Below are 20445 nucleotides of genomic sequence, written 5' to 3'. Positions count from 1 at the left end.
AGCTCATTAGAGCGTTCATATGTCCGTCCCTCCGTTTGTTGTCTCCGCTTCCCGTTTGGCCAAAGACCAGCATTGTGGGGGAGAAGTGCAGGTTGAATTTCAGCAGGATATTCCGCAGGAGCTTGAAAAGTCTAGAGCCTTGCACTGGGTGTACAGGTGCGCTACCGTTTCCACCTGCTCCCTCCAGAGAGAGCACTGAGGTTAGGTGTTCATAAACCTGGCTAGAAAGGTGTTGGTGGTGATTTTGCCATGGGCCAGGCTCCAAACTGAGGTCCTCGTGACTCTTGTAGGATGGCTTGGAGTAAAAAACCCTCCACAGAGGTTTATCTTGACCCTCACAGGGCAGGGTCTCCCTCCAGGTGTGTTCCATGCGGGTCCCCAGCACGTCTTGATGGTGGAACTGTACCATGAATTTGTACAGTTTTTTTCCGCTCGACCTTGTCGAATTCCACCTCTTGAAGGTCCCGCAGGCAGCAAAAGCAATGCTCTGCATCCAACGAAGTTGGGCGACAGCTCTCCGGGATGAATGTAGTCCTGCCCATGTGGCCACGTCGGCCGGTGTAAGCCATTAGCCCTGCGGGCTTGGGTGAACCATGTCACCAGGCCTGGTGAGGTGTGTGGCAGCGAGGTGCTCCACCATGGAGGGGGACACCGAGGGGGGCAGCTCCTGATGCAGACTCAGCACCACCGGCTCGTGGGAAAAGTAGGCTGCTGTCTGTGGCATGGTGAGTCTCCTGGCCTTGAGGCAGTCCCAGGAGTCCCAGCGAGAGGCTCTTGAGGTCCATGTGGAACAGCTGCCTGCTGCAACCGGGACCTCCCAGCTGCTCAAGAAAGAAGGAGGCTGTGATGATCCAGGCAGGTGGATGGTGTGCGTATATGAACCACTGTGCAGCCTGCGGGTGGAAGGTGGCCACCTGGCTCCTTACACACATCACCCCCTGACCTCCTATTTACAGTGGCAAGGTATTTACCCCAGCAGCCTCATTGTGCCTCCTGCCCAACCAGAAGAAGTCCAGGACCTTCTTCTGCAGTGCAACTACCAGGTGGCCAAGGGGGTACCAGGGAGTGGGACAGCGTAGATGTGATGAGCTGATTCACCACAAATATTTTCCCTCTGAAGCTGAGGAACTAGCACTGATTATTCCAGATCCCCAGCCTCTCCTGCACCTTGCACTCCAGCTCATACCAGTTATGCTGCTGTTTATCTCAGGGCCCAGGAACACTCCGAGATGGCACAAGGACTGGGAGCTCCAAGTGATGCTCTTGGCCTGCTCTGGAAATTGGGTTGGATCCCATGTCCCGACCAGTATCCCGCAGCACTTGCGCCAGTTCATTTTTGCAGGTGAGGCCTTGGAGTAAATATTTTGGCAGGTGTGGGGAATTTCACCCAGTAAGCCCATAGTGAGGAGAATGTCATTGGCGTATGCCGTGAGCACCACTCTGAGGCTTGGCTCTCTAAGGACCAGACCGCTTAGCCTTTATCTGAGGAGGCATAAGAATGGCTGCACAATGAGGGTGTACAGCTGCCCCAACATGGGACAACCCTGTCGGGAGCACTGAAAGTGCCGTTGACTTTGATTCGGCACTGGGCTTCGGTGTAGAGCAGGCGGATCAGTCCCAGGAAACTGGTCCCAAAACCAAACGCCCTCAGAGTTCCCATCTGAGGGCGTTTGGTTGACCCTCTTGAACGCCTTCTCCTTTTCAAGAGAGAGGAGCGCGAGCAGGAGCCCTTTTTTCTTGGAGAGGGAGATGAGGTCTCTGACGAGAAAGATGCCATCGTGAATTGTTCTCCCTTAGACTGTATAGGCCTGGTCACTGCCCACCACCTGAGCCAGTACCATCTTCAGCTTGGAGGAAAGTAATTTGACCAAAAGTTTGTAGTCAGTGCAGAGCACTGACACCGGTCGCTCGTTCTTCAAGTGCCTCAGGTCATCATTCTTAAGGACCAGGGCGATCACCGCCCTTCTCCACGACTGAGGCATGGTTCCTGCATGCACAGCTTCCTTCACAACTGCTGTCCTTCGCCTCCTCCCCAATGGTGGGTAGGTCTCTCCAGATTTTCTCTTGAGCAGGCATAGACGTTTCATCAGGAGAGAAGAGGTCACTATAAAATTCCCGGGTTATTGATGTAATGTCCTCACTCTTTGTCTTAAGAGTGCCTTCGTTGTTAAAGAGGCACTCCATGGTCTTCTGCCTGCCTTTTGCCTCCCCAATGAGAAGAAGAGGCATTAACTTGAGTCCATATTTGAGGTGTTGTTTGACCCCAGATCGTATGAATGCTCCCTTGGTTCTCTCTGCTTGCAGCTCCATAGGGGCTGTCCATAAATGACGTCATGCACCTAGTGGGGGGGGGGGGTCAGACATTTGTGACGATGTGTGACAAGGGGGGGGGGGGGTTGAGAAATTAAATATACTTTTTAATACATTATTTCTCCTACAACATACTCTGCTAATATATGCATTGTCCTTGAAACTGATTGGTCCACACCAGAGACAGTTTTTGGCGTCCTCTGGTCTAACACCGTTTGAGACAAGGTTCAAAAGAAAGCTGTCTCTGGTGTGGACCAATCAGTTTCAAGGACAATGCATATATTTGCAGAGTATGGTTTTTATTTTCATTCTGACTACAAGTATTGTGGTTAATGCAAACATGATTCCTTGAAAAAGGTTTCAGTTTGGTGTTTTAACATCTTAACACATGTTGTGTTGCCAGACAAAAGGGGAAAAACCTATTGTCATATTTTGGTACTGGCAAAGGAGATCCCATGATGATAGTGTAGCAGAGGTTGGGTGGTTTTGGCTGGACTGGTCTAGCCAGGCCAGGCCACAGCACCCGCTGCTAACAAAAAAAAACAAACGCGCACAAATAAACCAAATACCACACAAAACCCAGCACCAAATAGTAACAGAAAACACAGATAAGGAATCCCATCATCTGTATACATCGTGAGATAACAAAAATAAGAAAAAATACTGGAAAAATTAAGGTTTTTACCCTTTTCCACGATCTTTTTTTCTTCTTTCGGATATGTTCCAGATATAAGCAACTGATTTGTGGGACAGCAACAAACGTTACAAATCGATGTTTGGGTTATTTTGTCATTCAATGGCGTTTGGTTGTGAGCCAACAAGTAGCTCCGACGTCGCAGGGGGAACCGCCTCACGTAGACGATGCTCGAACTCGGCCATTCAGCGACGTCCAAATTGCCTTGATTCACTGCGGCCCCGGAGTTTACGGGGAATCAAGAAGACGCTGGGAAAGGGGGTTCGGTTGGACCGCTGATGACGTGGTCTCCGTTGGCCAATTGTGAGTCCCTCCATCGATGTGCAGGTGGTTACCCTTGTTGGTCAACGTTTTGAGTAACTGACCAGAAACGGCATCGTAGCCACTGCATTGAAATATCGTCAAATAACCACCATGACAGGAGTGGGGAGGCCTTCACGAGCAGTGAATTGATTAAGGGGATAGAATTGTTTTTATTATTCTTGCCGAAAGTGGTCTTCCTTTGAAGAGACTGGTCAGTGATATGAGAATGTGTAATTGTCATCACTTGATAAGGGCTTTCATCAGAGATGAGTACTGCCTAATTGCTTGCTTGAGTCGACAGAGATTTGTGATTTAACTTTGGCGTGATTGTTTATATTGCTACATAGGTTTGGTGCTGCATATATTGCATTTCCTCAGCCTTTTGATTAGAAAAATAATAATAAAAAAATACAATGATTTGTTGTTTATAGATATCAACCTTGTCATATGAAACCCATATACTGTTTGCAGCTGCGACATATAAAAATAATGCCAACTGTTTAATTATCATCCTAATTTCAATTTCCCCATCAGATAGAATGTAACTATTAGTATTTTTTCGTAAGTAAAACAACCTCGTAAATAATCTTTGGTTCTTTCGGTAAAGTCACGTAATTTATTTTCTTTGTACGTGACTTTGCCGAAAAAACCAAAGAGTAATTCCTGCAGTTACGAAAGCTTCAAATCAAGTTTGAACCTCGTAAATAATTTAAAGTGTTTACTTATGTGTTATCCGACAAAGTATATAAATATTTCAAACATACGTAATTATTACAACCAGAGATTGTTAATATTAGCATGTATATCGATGTGTAACATAAGAGTGGTTTGGAAGGTCAGAAGCAGTCAATGAACTCAAGTTAAGCAATCATCAGTGGAGTGTGTGATGCTTGTTATCAGGTTACAGGTAAATGGGAAAAGATGACTGAGATGGCTGGGCCTGGCTCGTGGAGGCTGCGCATGACGTTATCCTCGTTGTAACGTAACACACCCGCGGCGGATTTGCTTCATAAGTGGAGGTGTTGGCTACGCAAGCTCAATATTGCACCAACGGCCTGAAAATGGTTCTCATGATAGAGGTCATGGTGGGATGACATGAGGACTTGCAGGAACATCTGAAAGAATACAGGAGAACCACAAATGTAAGAATTACCAATTTACACTTACTGTTAGGAAAATATAATTCGAAAGATCCACATGTGAGCTCCAAAACATATCATATAAAGCAAGTGTTAGTTTAACAACTTAAGAAGTGCTAATAGTTTTTTTTTATTGCCAAAAATACATTGTAGAGTTCATATATATGTTGTATGGTATATGTAACATGAGAAAGAAAAAAAAACCGCGCAAATGCGTGGATTCTCTTTCCCACACGCGTTTGTCCTCAAATGTATGTTTGGTTAACGAAAGCCTTCTTCCTGCTATGACATTTGCATCATAAGCGAAGAAACTGAAGCAAAAAGTTAATTTATTTGAATGAAAAGTAGCAAGGTGCATGCTTGGAGTCACGTTGAGAGACAAAACGAGGAGCACGACCAATATTAATCTAATAAAGGTTTGTATTTGGGTTAGATCGCATAAATATAAATGTGTCGCGTGATGGCGGGTTTAACGACAAATTAATATTTACGCGATACGCAATCTAACCCCCCAAAAAGCCCTAGTATGGTTAAAGACATCATCTTGACTGTTAATAAATGTAATTCAGATTTGGTAGGACACATTGCTGGAAGGCACGATTGCTAATGGTCGAGCATAATGATGAGTGGCAGCCAAGGGAGCGCACACCAGATGACTTCTACTACGGAGATGGGAGAGATGAAATCGAGTCGTGAGCAGGTGCACATTCTGTTGAATCATCACAGAAGTATGTGAGATGGAAACACATAAGGCAGGCCTTCATCCAGCAGTGGATTGATCAGGGCCAATGATGATTATGATGAACACTCTTCATAGTACTATACTCTTTGGTTCTTTCGGTAAAGTTACGTAGGTATAAAATAAATTAAATCACGACGTTTCGGACGCAAGACAAGCGTCCGTCATCATAGTATTTGCTCGCTCTCCAAGAGATAATACGACTCAGAGGTGCAGGGATCCACAAACAAGCGGGAAAGCAGCAGCCCGATGGTGAGGTAGAGCCACATTTGGCTCCCAAGCTCTGCTGTCCTATTTATATTTAGGTGTTAACAGTCAATGCATGCATGTTTATACACGTGTGAGGAAACCGGAGTAGCCGGACAAAATCCACGCGTTTGAGGAGGCAACGCTCTATCCCCGTACAGATCGAACAGGTGGAGTCCACATTTTCTGTATCACCTTCCTTTGGCGAGCCAGGGTATGGCATGTTCTCGATGCCCGCGGGATGGGAGCTTAGCAAGATCGGTGTGATCCACCCAAACCCTTGACTCCACATTGCCGGGTTACAGGGGTGCATTGACCACCGTCGCCCAACTAAAATCCACATGGCACGTGACGGCACGGCATGACGTCCCTCGAAACGGCGTCGTTGGAATACAATTACGCGGCGTGTGACGTCGCCGCCAAGGAGAAAAAGGCTGACAGTGTTGAGCCCGTCTGATGTCTTCAAGTTCTGATCAATTTGCTCCGCGTTCTGTAGGTTTACATCCCTAACCGCAACAGATTTAACTTTACATTCACATCTAGTTTATATTGGTACATCTTCATGAGGATTATCATGAACCCGTATAATAGACAGACAGATGGACAGAGGGACGGGCAGAGCTAATGCCTTAACAATTAAAATGTTTGGTTGCTTTAATTATTCCACTTGTTCACCCAGGAAAGCCTCACTGTACCTCATTACTTTTTAGGAGGGCGCTGTCAAGTTTTCGCAGTCGGGGGGAGGGGCGACGTTTGTATTTGAAATACCAATTGAGTTCATTTTCAGGTCATTGTTTTGCATCGGGTTTATTAACAATACCAGTTCTACAAATACGTATTTTTCATTGTATCTCTGTCTATGGGGAATGAAACCCTGAGAATCCTGAGGAAGCCCATAACAGAATAGCGGGAGATCATAGAAAATCCACGCAGAAAGGTGCTCAAGTCAGGCATTTAAGCTTAAGGCACTTCTTGCTTTTTAGGACACAAATGTTACCATTGCATTTCCACCCTCCTGTCCTAATTGGAAATGTTTAAGACATAATTAAAAACCCCCATACATTGTTAGAGTCGAGTATCTAATGGCTGCTCTTAATTTCTCAACATTTATTTTGTCACATGTAATATATTTAAATATTACCATTCAAACACTCGTATAAATGGTCAAGACATTCGCCTGAAAAAAGTCCACCCATCAACTTGCAAGAAATTCTTCAACAGGGAAATCCCTAATTTGTAACCAGGGCAGTGTTTTATGTGTTTGTCTGCCACTTGCAGATATATGGCTTAACAGACTTCCACACACTGTTCTCAAAGGTGCCAAGCACATCATTCTCTGGTAGCTCAAACAAGCACAACACTCATGTATCTTAGCCACTACCTGCTCCACAATTACTCCTGTAATCAACACACGCACACACCATTGTCACGTGATTTAAATGCATCAGCATTTCAGATATCGCAGTGAATATGTACACTTTACAGCGACAATACGTGATTCGCGGCGCTTCCTTAACGCTACGCAAAACGTGCGTCCGCGTTGGTGCCAAATTTGGGCACACGCTGCCACAAACGCTGTACATGACCCAAGGTATGCCGCAACGCACGTCGTTTATTTAACACCTACTAGTCAGAAGCTGTCGGGACCAATATCCATAATAGAGGTGTTTTGGGTTAGATAGTAGGAATATAAATGTCCTTAAAACCCACCACCACCCGCCACAGCCAATTAGTAAGGGTTGTCACGTAAACAAAACATACCAATTAGTTATTAGTTAAACACACCGATGTGTTGGAGGGTGAACCCACAGCATTTACAATTCGAGTACGACGTTTCGCCGGTAATTACAGCCAGCCTCATCAGGCGACATCCAGGGTTGTGGATAAATCCTCCTGTTTCGGTCTTAAATAGAGGGAGTAAGGGGCCGTCCATAAATGATGTCACGCGATTTTGGACGATTTTTTATCCCCCCCCCCCTTCGTCACACGACCACGGCGTCACAAAAAGTCAGAGCCCCTCAAATATGACGTCACAAAGCTCTGCTCCCCCCCCCCCCCAAATAAAACATGCTTTAAATCGCTTTAAACTATTGTCATTGTAGTGCATATTTAATGTGCCGCTGCACTCTGATGTTGTAGGAGAAAACATTTATTAAAAAGTCTATTTAATTAAGTAGAATGTGTTGTCTATCTTTATTTAAAGTTGCGCATTTTGATGTGACGTCAATTTCTCACCCCCTCCCCTCGCCACACATCGTCACAAATGTCTGACCCCCCCCCCACTAGATGCGTGACGTAATTTATGGACGGCCCCTAAATGTGATGTCGTCACTTGTGCGCCAATCAGGTGTGAAGACCAGAGGGGTGGGGGTGTTAATGTATTCATACAAATTACAATGGCTAACTGTTATTGGTAGGGTTATTCACAGTTAATCAACACACTTAATGTGTGTACATCACACATGCACGTTATGCATGTACATTATATATTAACATTATGTATGCACATTATGTATTTACATTATGTATGTCCATTCCGCAGTTTTTCTGGGTGCAAAAATGGCAATACCCGTTATTGGCTGCTCACAGTTAATGACGACGCACGTCATACTCATACTGCAGATCCATCACAAGAGAGCGCATTCCTTACAGAAATTAAAAAATGTATCCTCAATATGATATATTTTTTAAATGAATCTCTCTGTGGGCTGTGCAAGGGGCATCTCTTTAATATGGAGCACTTGTGCAAGCGCATGATTGTGTTGTTTATTAACCTTTTCGCATTCGTACATTTTGCCTTCGGGAATGGCATTTCGCTAATAATGGCACAGCATTACATTTGTTTTCATAATAAGCTTTTCCAAATTTGTGGTTACGATATGCTGGACTGTGTCACTTGAACTACTTGATCTTAACATTTGTATTAAACGTGCCTGAGTGTTGATAGTGGTTGGCAGTCCAAGACAGCGATAAAACTAAAGGGCAAAGTGGTTATTTTTTCCATTAAATTTCCACTATACCTGGATGTGTAGAAGACATATGCTCACGTATGCACCTGGATGTGTGTATGTATTCCGTTTGAGCAGGAATACAAGGATTGGAGGATGGAAGGTTAATGGAGGGATAGAATGGGCAGAACGCTAAAGCATTTGTGTTTCAAATGTCAAATATGTATGTTTACAGCAGAGGTGGGACAAAGTCATTGTTATGCAAGTCCAAGTCGAGTCGCAAGTCATCAAATTCATGACTCGAGTCTGACTCGAGTCCAAGTCACATGACTCGAGTCCACATCTCATAGGTGGGACAAAGTCATTGTTATGCAAGTCCAAGTCGAGTCGCAAGTCATCAAATTCATGACTCGAGTCTGACTCGAGTCCAAGTCACATGACTCGAGTCCACACCTCTGGTTTACAGTGTATTTAATTTTAAGAACATAGAATTGTTAGGTTGTTCAGAATTAACAAACTCACAATTCCATAACATTAATGTGTGAAAGATCTTATGAATGTTCGTGCTGACTAGGTTTGGCTTCCTTGTGAAACCACCAAACCTCGAAGAAATGTGGCAGGTATGTATCATGCAGGACAATTTTGCAATTATATCACATATAAATTAAACCCATTAATTACACATATCTTTGAGCTTTCTATACAATTTCCAAAGTGTCTAAATTTTATTGTTACTCTGATTAATTGAATTGTTATTGGCTTGTGATAAATTGGGCAGATTTCATTTAATTAAAATTCCTTCGCATCTACCGCGGTTAGCAACCAGAAATATATTAGCGGTGAGTAATTTCCCTCGCTGTTTTCAACTGACTCTACAGGGCGATTTGCAGGGTTACATCAAGATGTGATGGCTTGGCTCATCATGCCTTGTTTACATTTCGTGACAACGTCCACCGTTATTCCACAGTGGATCAGAACGTGTGAATGTATGGCCTTCATTTGTTGACTCTCAAAAGTTGTGCGCTAAAATAATAACGAGCAATGAATATCAGGTGTTGGGCAGTCTATCATAAAAACATATTTTTTACAACATTGATTTGCATAAAAATAATGATACAAATTTTATTCCAACGAATCATCATGCAAATACATTGAGAATGCATTAAATATATATATATGATTAATGTAAATACATTTTGCAATCGTACAACTTAAAATGTGATATGTTTTGTGTATTCTATTTACTAGGTGTTATTTTATTAATTTGACTCTCGCGTTCGAATTTTTAATCTAACAGGTGAGGACAACAATCGAAAAATAACCTCACCTCATGGTGTATAATAGGGATTTTCTGCAGCTGAACATTCAAGTCGACCAAATTGGGGTGCAAAACCCTGCCATGCCATTAAAAAGCATTATTCCCTTGAGTCGGCATCAACAGCTGGTGCCTTGCTGAGGAATGACAGATACTTTATATTCAAGAAATATATTTAACGCTCGTTTAGTTAAGTTTTTACTTTCAGCAGAATTTTCAATTTAACCGCAGAAAAAAATGTTGTTTTGTGAAGTTGTGTCAAATCACAAACGTATATATTTAAGTTTATTATGAAAATGTAATAAACAGTTTTAGCTAATTCCAAGTACGTATATATTTAGTATATAACATTATGTAATTGGTCTTAAACATCTTATTTGCAATAAGCACTGATACAAAAATGCTGTATCACCATTGTCAATAACACTGTCATGCAACTGAAAACTACTGTGTCACTATATTATAACAGGCTAAGGTTTCAGCCCTTCTGCAGTGTGGTTAAGGAGATATGACAAAGATTTTGACAAGGCGAAAAAATATTGTGATGCGGAGCTTTAGTCTTTTGCCATGTTATCTTATCACAGAATATATATATTTCAATTACAAGGCAGTGTTAACGATGGTGGTAGTGGTGAGGTATTAGCCATCTGTGCATCTATACCACCGCCAATGCAGTCCCTTAACGTTTTATTTGAGGTCCAAACCCGGTGAACTATCTTCCCAAGGTGCCTTCAAATACATACAATTGTCCACATGCAATTACAAGGTTACTGACTTTAACCTTGTGGGAGGTTGAACAACAAAACAATATTAAAGGGAAGGGCGGTGGTGTCGGAGGAGGGTGAAGTAGTGGGTGAGTGGAGGACCGAGAGTAGGACAGATGATGAAGCGGGACGCGGCAGCGTGAGGAGGCACGCAGGACAGGGTTCAGAGTGTGCAGGGAGGGGATGCACTGACACTTTTGTCAGGAGCGCTGTTTGTGCTGTTGTCATCCTGCGCGCGACGCTTGGATTACTGATTGCTCCGCGGCTTTCGCTGTGCGTGTTGATGCAAAAAAAAAACCGTTGCGTCCATCCAAGCAGACTGCTTAGAGTTGCCCGCAGGCCCTTTGGCTGGAACGCAAAGCATCGCAGTAGCGATGCGCTGTGCACTGCTTTAAGTGACTTCCTTCGAGGGTTATGACGATCGTGCATTGAAATATGAATTTTAAAACAATTATGGTGATTATATTTAATACGATGCCAAAAAAAATAGTTGCATATAGCTAAAGCTACATTCATAGCGGATAGAAAATCATTGAATATCTAAAAGGCTCATGTGAAGCAAATTCAATTACCCACAACACTGGCTCTTTCGTGAAATGTGATGCGAGGGTGATTTAACACGTGGCGAACATTATTTAATTGATTATAAACTTAGAAAACAGACCTCCTTTTCATCGGTTGTAAATTGATTGTATGGAGTTGCTTCAAGTGTTATTATTTCCCTTCATTAAATCAAACCGAAAAATAGTTTTCACACGCAATTTTCAATTCACTTAGAGAGCACTGTTAAGAATGCAAAACATTTCTACATATTAGCTAACAAGCGTACCCGAAATTGAAATGTTGAAAATTACTCTTTTTATATGGATATGTATGAACAAGATTTTAATTGAAAGTTAACGTAAGCTCCGTCTATAGCACTCCGGGTCTCCTATAGGCAGCGGATGCTATCTGCCAAAGGCCACTTTGCTCTCCCATATTTTGACGGAGGTTGTGCGAGGTGAGGGGCCTTAGACTTTATTTCACCACAATTGATTCGTTTTCCACTTCAAGGAGATTGAATCCTCTCCCGTGAACTGCTAAGTAGTCACTTGGCAGAGGAAATGGTGGAAAACATGGCCAAGGTTTGTAAATGTTGAATTCAAAATAACTGATGTGCTATGTCTGCAAGAGAAAGTTTAAAAATAATCCTTCCCAAAGAAAATTAAGGAAAGCATGGACTTGGGGTGAATAATATATGATAGACTATTAACAGTTTTGTTTACGTAATTTTTTTTCAATTTCAATCCATACAGGTGGCAAATCTGATGTCAAACCCAAACACAATGCATTCCTCCTTAATTATGCATTGTGGTAGCACACGCATGTACAGTCTCGTGACTTAATCCACTTGGGATTAGTAGGTCACGAGAAAAAGGAACCATAATGTTCAGAGAGTTGCTATCTCTGAGACGTAAAAAAGGGGCCTATCATGGGAAGAATATCCCAACGTACTGGAAGAAGGGAAAACTACGTGGAAACGCATAGTCTTGAATGGTACATTATTATAGCACTGATAGAAAAAAATGTCCAGAGAAGACTCGCAAATTTTCTCAGCAAAGCCATTGCAAGAGGAAGGCCGATCCTTGGAAAACAAGGACAGGTGGCAACCCTACATGCGCAAGAGACACAAGTATATAGGAGGTAAAACTGCAGAAAGGTGTCTGACAGGGCATCTGCGTGGAGTTAGAATACTATATCTCGAGTATGTTTGTGTTATCTCTGGACAATTGATTTTTTACCTGTGCCGCAAACACATTCAAGGAATAGCCAACTCTCTCAAGCAAAATCCTCCTGAAGCACGACTGGAGACTCGGAGAGACTTTACTGAACAAAGATCGGCTATATATTATTGGTTCTTTCGGTAAAGTCAAATAGAAGGTAAATAATAAAGTAAAAATCAACAAAATAAATAAATAAGCATTGCTTGATTATTTGCCTTCTACGTGACTTTAGCGAAAGAACCAAGAATATGAATCCCTGCAGTCACGAAAGCTTTAAATCAAAATTTAAAGGATCGGCTAGTTAAAGAGTAGGTTTACTTAAAAAAATATATACTCATTATAGAAGTGAACATACTTTCACTTAACATAAAATCTCTGCAAGTCATGCTTCAAGATTTAACGTGGAGGTTTTCGTGATCAGTTTTACGGTTCATAATAGTTTTTTGGGGGATCAGATCACTTGAGTAAAATAACTGCACCAGACACAGTCACACAGCCAATTAATAAAGTTGTCGCGTGAACAAACGTATCAATGTATTCCTGCTTTAGCACGCCGCCGGTGCGTGTATGTTGGGAGAGGAATCTGCAATGAACCCGACTGTTAAATGTTGCAGACTGCAGCCGACGATCCTCCTGCACAAAATGAAAACACTTGGCCCTTGGCGCATTCGGTGAGCAGTGAAACATCAGAGCCACGGCTCACCCCACGCCAGTGGCCCGCAAGTGGCCACTGCCGGCTCAAGCCAGAAATTCTGGTCAAGGTCGTGGGCACGAAGCCAAACGTAAAGAGAAGTCATCTCTCCAGGCTTAACGTTGGTGCTGTTCACATGAGACGCGTTGTAATTCTATTCCCACAAGCGATTACGGTATTTAACAAGCGGCGCTGTTAAATAGCTGTATGGGAGGGGGAGTGTGCCGCTGTCTGTATCCCGTGTCATTTGCCAATCAGAACGGCTTCATGTTTTTATTACTGTGGTTTCAGATAACCACACTTGGCTTATATGGCAATATATATATAAAATGGATTATCCATGAAACGGACCTCAAAAAAGAATTAAGCAATTCAATTTTTTTAAATTAACTTTCGTGTCTGCCGGAATTCATATTCTTTGGTTCTTTCGGTAGAGTCACATAGATATAAAATAATAATAAAAAATAAAGTCTACATTATAGACTTCCAGTACACTCACCGAGGTTAAGAACTAGGCTACAGTTTACATTATAGACTGCCACTACGCTCACCGAGGTTAAGAACCAGGCTACAGCCTATATTATAGACTGCCAGTACACTCCGATTGAAAACCAGGCTACAGTCTACATTAGTGTTTTATTATTATTTTTATTTATTTTATTTATTATTTTTTCTAAGTGACTTCACCGAAATAACCAAAGATTATCAATTATATTTTTAAAAATATAAATTGACAAAATCAAGATAAACGTGGATATTTAGTTATCTACGGAAGTAATATTTGGTGGGAGAAAATCAAATCGCAAAAAAAAATATTAAAAGGAAAGGAAGGTGCTTTGTGACATTGGAAATGTGTAGGATTTGTGACGAGCAAGGGTTGTCATGACAGCACGTCAGTGGGTCTTTTCAAGTACGCGTTCCCTTGACTCATCCCGTGGAGGAAAAGGGGAGCTTGTGCGTAAAGCTTTGTGTACGCTGGCCTTGCGTTCCCCCACGGTGACACCGGTTTGAGGATTATGCTAAAATCTCCCGGGGCACGTGTCTCCAGTTTAGGGTTACAGAGGAACCAAAACGGGTTGCAGAGGAACCAAAACGGAGTGGTGGCACGCGCGCCAGTATCCAGACAGATGGTGTTTGTAAACGGGCAATAACCGCTGCCCCCCCCCCCCAAAAGCCCGTTGGAGGAAGGTGCCAAAAATGAAAATCACTTTTAATTTGCATTGCGCCCCAATTGTTTGAAGAGGCCGAGTGCGGCGATGCCGCGGTGTTTGTGGCGGTGTGTGCGGCGTGAAGCAGGGATTGACGCCTCTCGCGGCAAAAACCTCACTTCGACGAAGCGTTCAGCAGAAACGGCCAAATGAGGCATTTCATTGCTCTTGTGTTTTCATCAGAGCTAGCGGTGAGGAATTATGGTTCATCACATGAAGAGAGATGAGTGGTTTTAATAGTGTGTCGTGATTAGCAACAGATTGCAAAAATACACGGGGGGAAAAATCCTCTCCGCCTCTCGCCTGGTTTCATTACAGATAGCCACAACTGCTGCGACGGCATGTCCCTGCGTGTGTGTTCACACATGTGGTGTGGGAAGCGGTGCCGCAAGTGGTATGCGCACTGCGCTGCGAACTTGGAGGCCCGAGTTCGATTCCCGCTAACGGCCAACACCGGTGACGATGATCTGAATCGGTATTGGGCCTCCCCTAGGTCGACTCAACCTGAAATTAGTACTTGGTGTGGTGTGTGAACATCGCCAATGCGGAGACAAATTCAGTTGGGCGTGGTGCTGGCCAGCCATCCCCTCGTGTACTGTCCCGGCCTTCATAGGTGCTCGCTAAGAGCACTTGCCCCAAACGTCTGTTTAGGCTATATGGGTAAACTTTGTATTTATCTTTGTCGCACATGTGGTGATGCTTAGTGGAATTCTCACCCTGTTCCTGCATCTTATCATTCAAATACTCAATAAGCATGCAGGACCATGCTGTTGTTGAAATTATATTTAGGTTCAAAATACATGACTTTTAAAAGGGTCATATGTGTCGTCATTATATTATAAAACGATAATAATCATCATAATTTCAACTTGTAAAGCGCTACACAGTATTCGCTCGCTCTCGAATAGAGAGAACGACTTTGAGGCGCGAGGAGGAACCACAGACGAGCGGGAGCGGTAATGAGGTGGTGAGTCAGTGTCAAATTTCCATGAAAGCTCTACGGTACTCAAGCTGTTATCGGCCATTTAATGGCTGTTTACATATGGGAGGAAATTGAAGGACTGAAAAGAAAATACACGCATGCGAGGGAACAACACTCTATCCCATACAAAGGGAACAGGTGGAGTCCATATTTGCTGGACTGCCTTCTCCTAGCGAGCCAGGTCATGGCATCACAACACCCATGGGAAGTGAGTTTTACAACATTTGTGCGATCCACCAACCCTCGCTGCCCCCACAGAGCTGTATTCCAGACCACGTGCGTAGCCACCACCGCTCGGCTGAAACCTTGACACTTTCGTCAATGTCAGAAAATGTTTTATTAATGCATGTAATGGAAAGTTGAAAGCGCGAGTGTGAACAGATGTTGTAAATATATGAGCACAAAACACACACACACATCCTTAATAATCGCACCTGTAGTCATTGCACATCATTTAAGATGGTGTTTGCAAATGTTGTGTAGTGCCTTGCCATTGTTGATTTTGTATGTATCATGTAGTTTGTAAAAAAAAAATTTAGAACGTTTTAATAAAAAAAAACATTAACTTGGACTGCGCATATAAAATATGTTTTCATCTGTATTTTTCGCAGAGTCGTTTGTGTAGCAAACAAATGCTTCAGAAGCATGTGTACGGCACAAGGAATCATTCATTTCATATGATGCGTAAACTGCCATTGGAGTGCATATATCTCTGCCAATGTCAATAGATACCCGTCTAAAACAATCAACATTGGCCTAATGAAGCATTGATTTCGCAGTGATTTGCTGTTATCTTAGTAGATACTGACTTGTCCAAGCAGCTACGGTTGTGTGGAAACAACACAAACACACACACCCACGCGTGGTTAGGGCTAATTTCTCCAGCAGTCTTTAAGTGGTGACATCCTATGGCTACCACTGCACACGAGGAAGTCAAACGAATGGCAGTGTGCAGCATTCGAGCACAGACTGCATCCCACGGTATTGCCACTGGTGTTTATTTTTGTGTTAGCATACAGCAGGGTTAAGGGTCAGGGACATGAAGAGTGCTCAAAAGCTGCAAGTGCACACTGACAAAGTTGGCACGATCGTTCCTATTCTAATCGCCGACCGTACCCACGACGGAAGGAGCCGAAGTGAAACTTCAAAGGCACATCCGCTTCTCCTTGGTCCTTGCCGCAGTTTGCTCATTTACCGGAGTAAGGAATATCTATTTTTTTTTATTCATGATAGAATGAAAAAAAATATCATGAGAAATTCTAAACGCCCATGGCAACAGGGTAGTTAATGAGACAATATCCTGTGCCTGCTTCGATAGAACCTATTTTTGCTTTAAAAATATAATCATTGTATAAACGTGTATTTGGTTTCTTGTGTGCACGCAAATAGGCCTGTACATCTCGTGTATAATGTGGACATGATGTCACGGCAATAAATAGTATATTTTTACGATAATTGATCTATTTCACATTTTTCATTGAACGCTCCACTCATGTTAGATGTAAAAAAAAAATCACACCTTACATTGGTGCCAGCGCATTCGACCGTTTGGGCCCTGGTCTCGCGTGTACGGCATTGCATGAAAATTTTATGCATTCTCAGAAATACTGACATAGATGTTGGATTATACCCAGGACGCTTTATAAATGACGTTTATGTTGCTCACACCGGGTACATTTGCAGAGCAACAACCTTTTCAATAAAAGGGGTGAACAAAATTATCGGACTCTCAGGATCAGCACCAAAGGCAAACTAGTTACATATCTAATTTACCTAACAAATGCTGCACACCTAGATTAAATTCCCTTGGAATTATATATCTGTAGAGCATCACTCAGGTCGTGACGTCAGTATTTTGGACATGGGCAAAGCGAAAGGCTGAAGAGAATTCACGCAATTGTGCGGCCAATCCCTTTTGCGAAGTGTGGTGCTCCAATGGGATCTTAGCGAGAACATCGCCGACTGAAGGGGACTTGTGTGTTTTGGAAAGAAACAAAATAGTGAAATAGGAGGGCAGCTTTAATCGTCTTGAATACCTTCGCCGTGGTGGTGCTCGCTGCATTAGAGCTGAAGACATGCTGGTCTCCAGTGACATGACAGATGGGAGCTGGACGTGATGCATTGGCAAGTGTGGAAATTAGATTTTGAAAATAATGAGGTCCAAGAAACGGATGGCAGACACGGCGGTAACCGACCCACACGTGAGCACGAGACATTGCGATTAATTTTAATGCTCTTCAAAGCGAAGCATGCAAAAATAAGGGAGAGGTGGGGAAAACTCGTGTACATATTCAGCAATTAATGCACATTCGTATTTTTGCGTGTAATCAAATAATGTTTTGTTCGTTTGCTTGAACGATTTAGTATACGATGACCCAATTATAATTACAACTAAATCATATTACGAATATTTCACATGTTAACGAAAATGATGAAAGTCAACTTGCAACAATTGTTGATTCAGCTAAATACGTATATATATTTACAATCAATGCTTAGTTCGCAAACACGTCTACATTAGACGTCGTATATGCCACAGTTTTACATTAAGCGTAGAAGTAACAAAGCCTTGGGAAAGAAAAAAGTAATTTTAGATATGGATGCAGTGGAATCTCCAGGACCGAATTGTTTGCAAGGAAAATCAATCTCAAAATTAAATTAGCTATTAAAGAAAATACGCTATGAACCATTGCAGTGTTAAAAAATGTTTTAATGCAGTTTCTCAATGGTTGATAACTTTAAAAAATGTTGAATTCATGTGACAGCTAAAATAATGAATGCATGTAATTTAATCAAACTGTTTGATGGAATATATATGGTACGCATAGAATTGCCACAGGATACATACTGCATAACCCCATTATACACCTGCTGACATGATAATGGACTGCAATTTTCAGTGATGTGGCTGTGGGATTGTGGATTCACAGGTATTGACACTGATTCATTTCCATGTCTATCAGTGCAATTACATATTTTTAAATGGCTTGACTCGCAGTGTGTGTGTGTATATATGTATGTGTGGACTGGCTGAGTGGGGAGCGGTAGTGTAGCGGTCAGCACAATGTGCTACGAACCCGGTAACCCGAGATCGATTCCCGCATCACGGCCGAATGTGGTGCTGACCACCCAACCACCCCCTCGTATCCCGTTACCGGCCTTCATATGTGCTCGCTGAGAGCATTTGCCCCAAAAGTCTGCACTGGCTGCTGCTCAAAGCCAGGTTGGATGCACATTGGCCACCAACTGCAGTTTTATCCAGCTTGAATACATGCCTCCCCATCATGCACAGTGTGGCATGCCCACGTGGAAATATGTTCACATTGGAAAGGTGTCACTGCAGAGCATTCGCTGGGTGTGTTCTATGCAAGTGTTTTAAATTAAGGTTTGTGACCTTATAATGTTTATAATTTTTGTCGTAATTATATTTAAAAAAAAAATTGTTGTCCTATAGTACATTTTCAGAACGTACCCATGCAGCCAGCACGAATGTATCTTTGGCAGCACAAGCATACGTACATATATGGCTAGGTTGGCACATTTAAACAGAGGAATAACGCGTGTTAAGACAGTTTGTTTCTCAACCTGTTGGAGCGTTGGGTTCACTTTTGAAAGCCATACTCCCCCTAGTGGAATCATTTTCTATATTGAATGCCTCTGAGTTCAGTTTCGAGGACTTTCGTGTTAATCCTGCTTTGTCTCGTGCTCTGCAATACCCGTTAAATGTCTTGAGACACGGAGGTATTTGAGGCGTGTCACGCACACAACACACACTACATATTAGCCACATGGACTACTATGGGCAAGTATTCTGAGGGTCGAATATGGGCAGGCGTGGTCACACGTCTGGCCATCCCTGGTCTCCCCAGATCTCATGATGATGGGAACTCCTCCACACCGAGCAATCTCGAACCAGAACCTGGTCTGAGGCAACCCAGAATCGGCTGAGTGCCAGGTTCTGATGTCAGTTTAAAAAATAACAAAACTGGTTCATTTTCAACTGTATTCATGAATGAACACCACGTAATTGTGTCCGTATACACGGTTCGTCGATGATGCCGTGGCGCAGTGGTTCACGCGCTGAGCGAACCGAGTTCGATTCCCGGCCACGGCTAGCAGCACTGAACAGCGAGATGAGGTATGATCAAACAACCCCTAAGATCGACATTTGTGTAGGGAGGCCTTCATACAGCAGAATATTGACAAAGAGCTGTAGATTATTACGCAAAAGATACATCGTTACAAATACACGTACACGTTATACGCGACTGCAGATTTCTTCCAGGGCAGTACCTCCTAGGATGGAAATCCAGCACTACAACTTGCGTGTTGTTCCCCACATTATTGAGATTTGAAATTTAATCCTTAAAATAATAATTATCTCCAGATATAAACACGAACTCATTCCAATAGTCTACTCTATTGACGGTGTGCACACGTGAAGGGGACGGCACAGCAATTAAACCTGAAGAAGGGAATTGTGCATTGCTCTCGCCCCTTGCTGGGTTATTGGGAGGAGTGCGTATTGCCAAGCAGCATCACAGTGGGATTACACCCAAGGGCCTAATGGGCACTACTAAAACATTAATGCCAGATTAATTATTCTGACCACTAATATTCGCAACTGCCGCTGTTTCCAATTTTTTTGTAAGCACAGTTTGCTGAACACAGTGTCTAGAAGGCCAAAGCGCCAGGCAACAATCAGCATTATTAAAAGTGTAACTGTGAAAAGATACGTTTCCTGATTTCAGCAAGGTTATACGAGCTTGAGAATACCACCGTCGAGCCATGGATGGCAAGAGGCAGAGAGAGAGAGGAGTGTTTTGACTGTTATTGCTACCAGCACAATTTTATTAAACAAACATTTACTGAAAGGCCAAAACAGCGAACAAAATTCAACTCTACGTTAATGACTCGTTCATCTAGTTTGGTCTACTTTATTAAAGGTGAAATCTAATATCGGGCGCAGCAACGCTCACGCAACACAATATCGCAAGCCGTCTGCGTTCGCGTGTGGGCCAGTCTCGTTCCGTGAGAAGAGCGCAACACGGCTGCGTCTGTAATAAAACGCAGAATATAACACGTGTTTAGTTTATGGGAATATAACGTTTTTTTGATGGGCAGTCTGTGATGAAGTTTAGAACATAACTAGTGTGTTTAAAGCACACATTTTTTGTTGCTGTCGTTGTTGACGGGGCGCTTAGAATTATGCACGGCATTGTTGCCCTACTGTGACTGTAAATGACAAACGTACGCGATATTTTGATGTTGCAAATCTATTTGGCTTGTTTTCTATGAAGTGCACTTAAACCACAAATCCGATTAAACATTAAAGAGGTTTTA

This window comes from Lampetra planeri, chromosome 14 (genome assembly GCF_965212315.1).
Source record: "Lampetra planeri chromosome 14, kcLamPlan1.2.h2, whole genome shotgun sequence".
Classification (NCBI taxonomy): Eukaryota; Metazoa; Chordata; class Hyperoartia; order Petromyzontiformes; family Petromyzontidae; genus Lampetra; species Lampetra planeri.
This window is presented reverse-complemented; position numbering follows the sequence as displayed.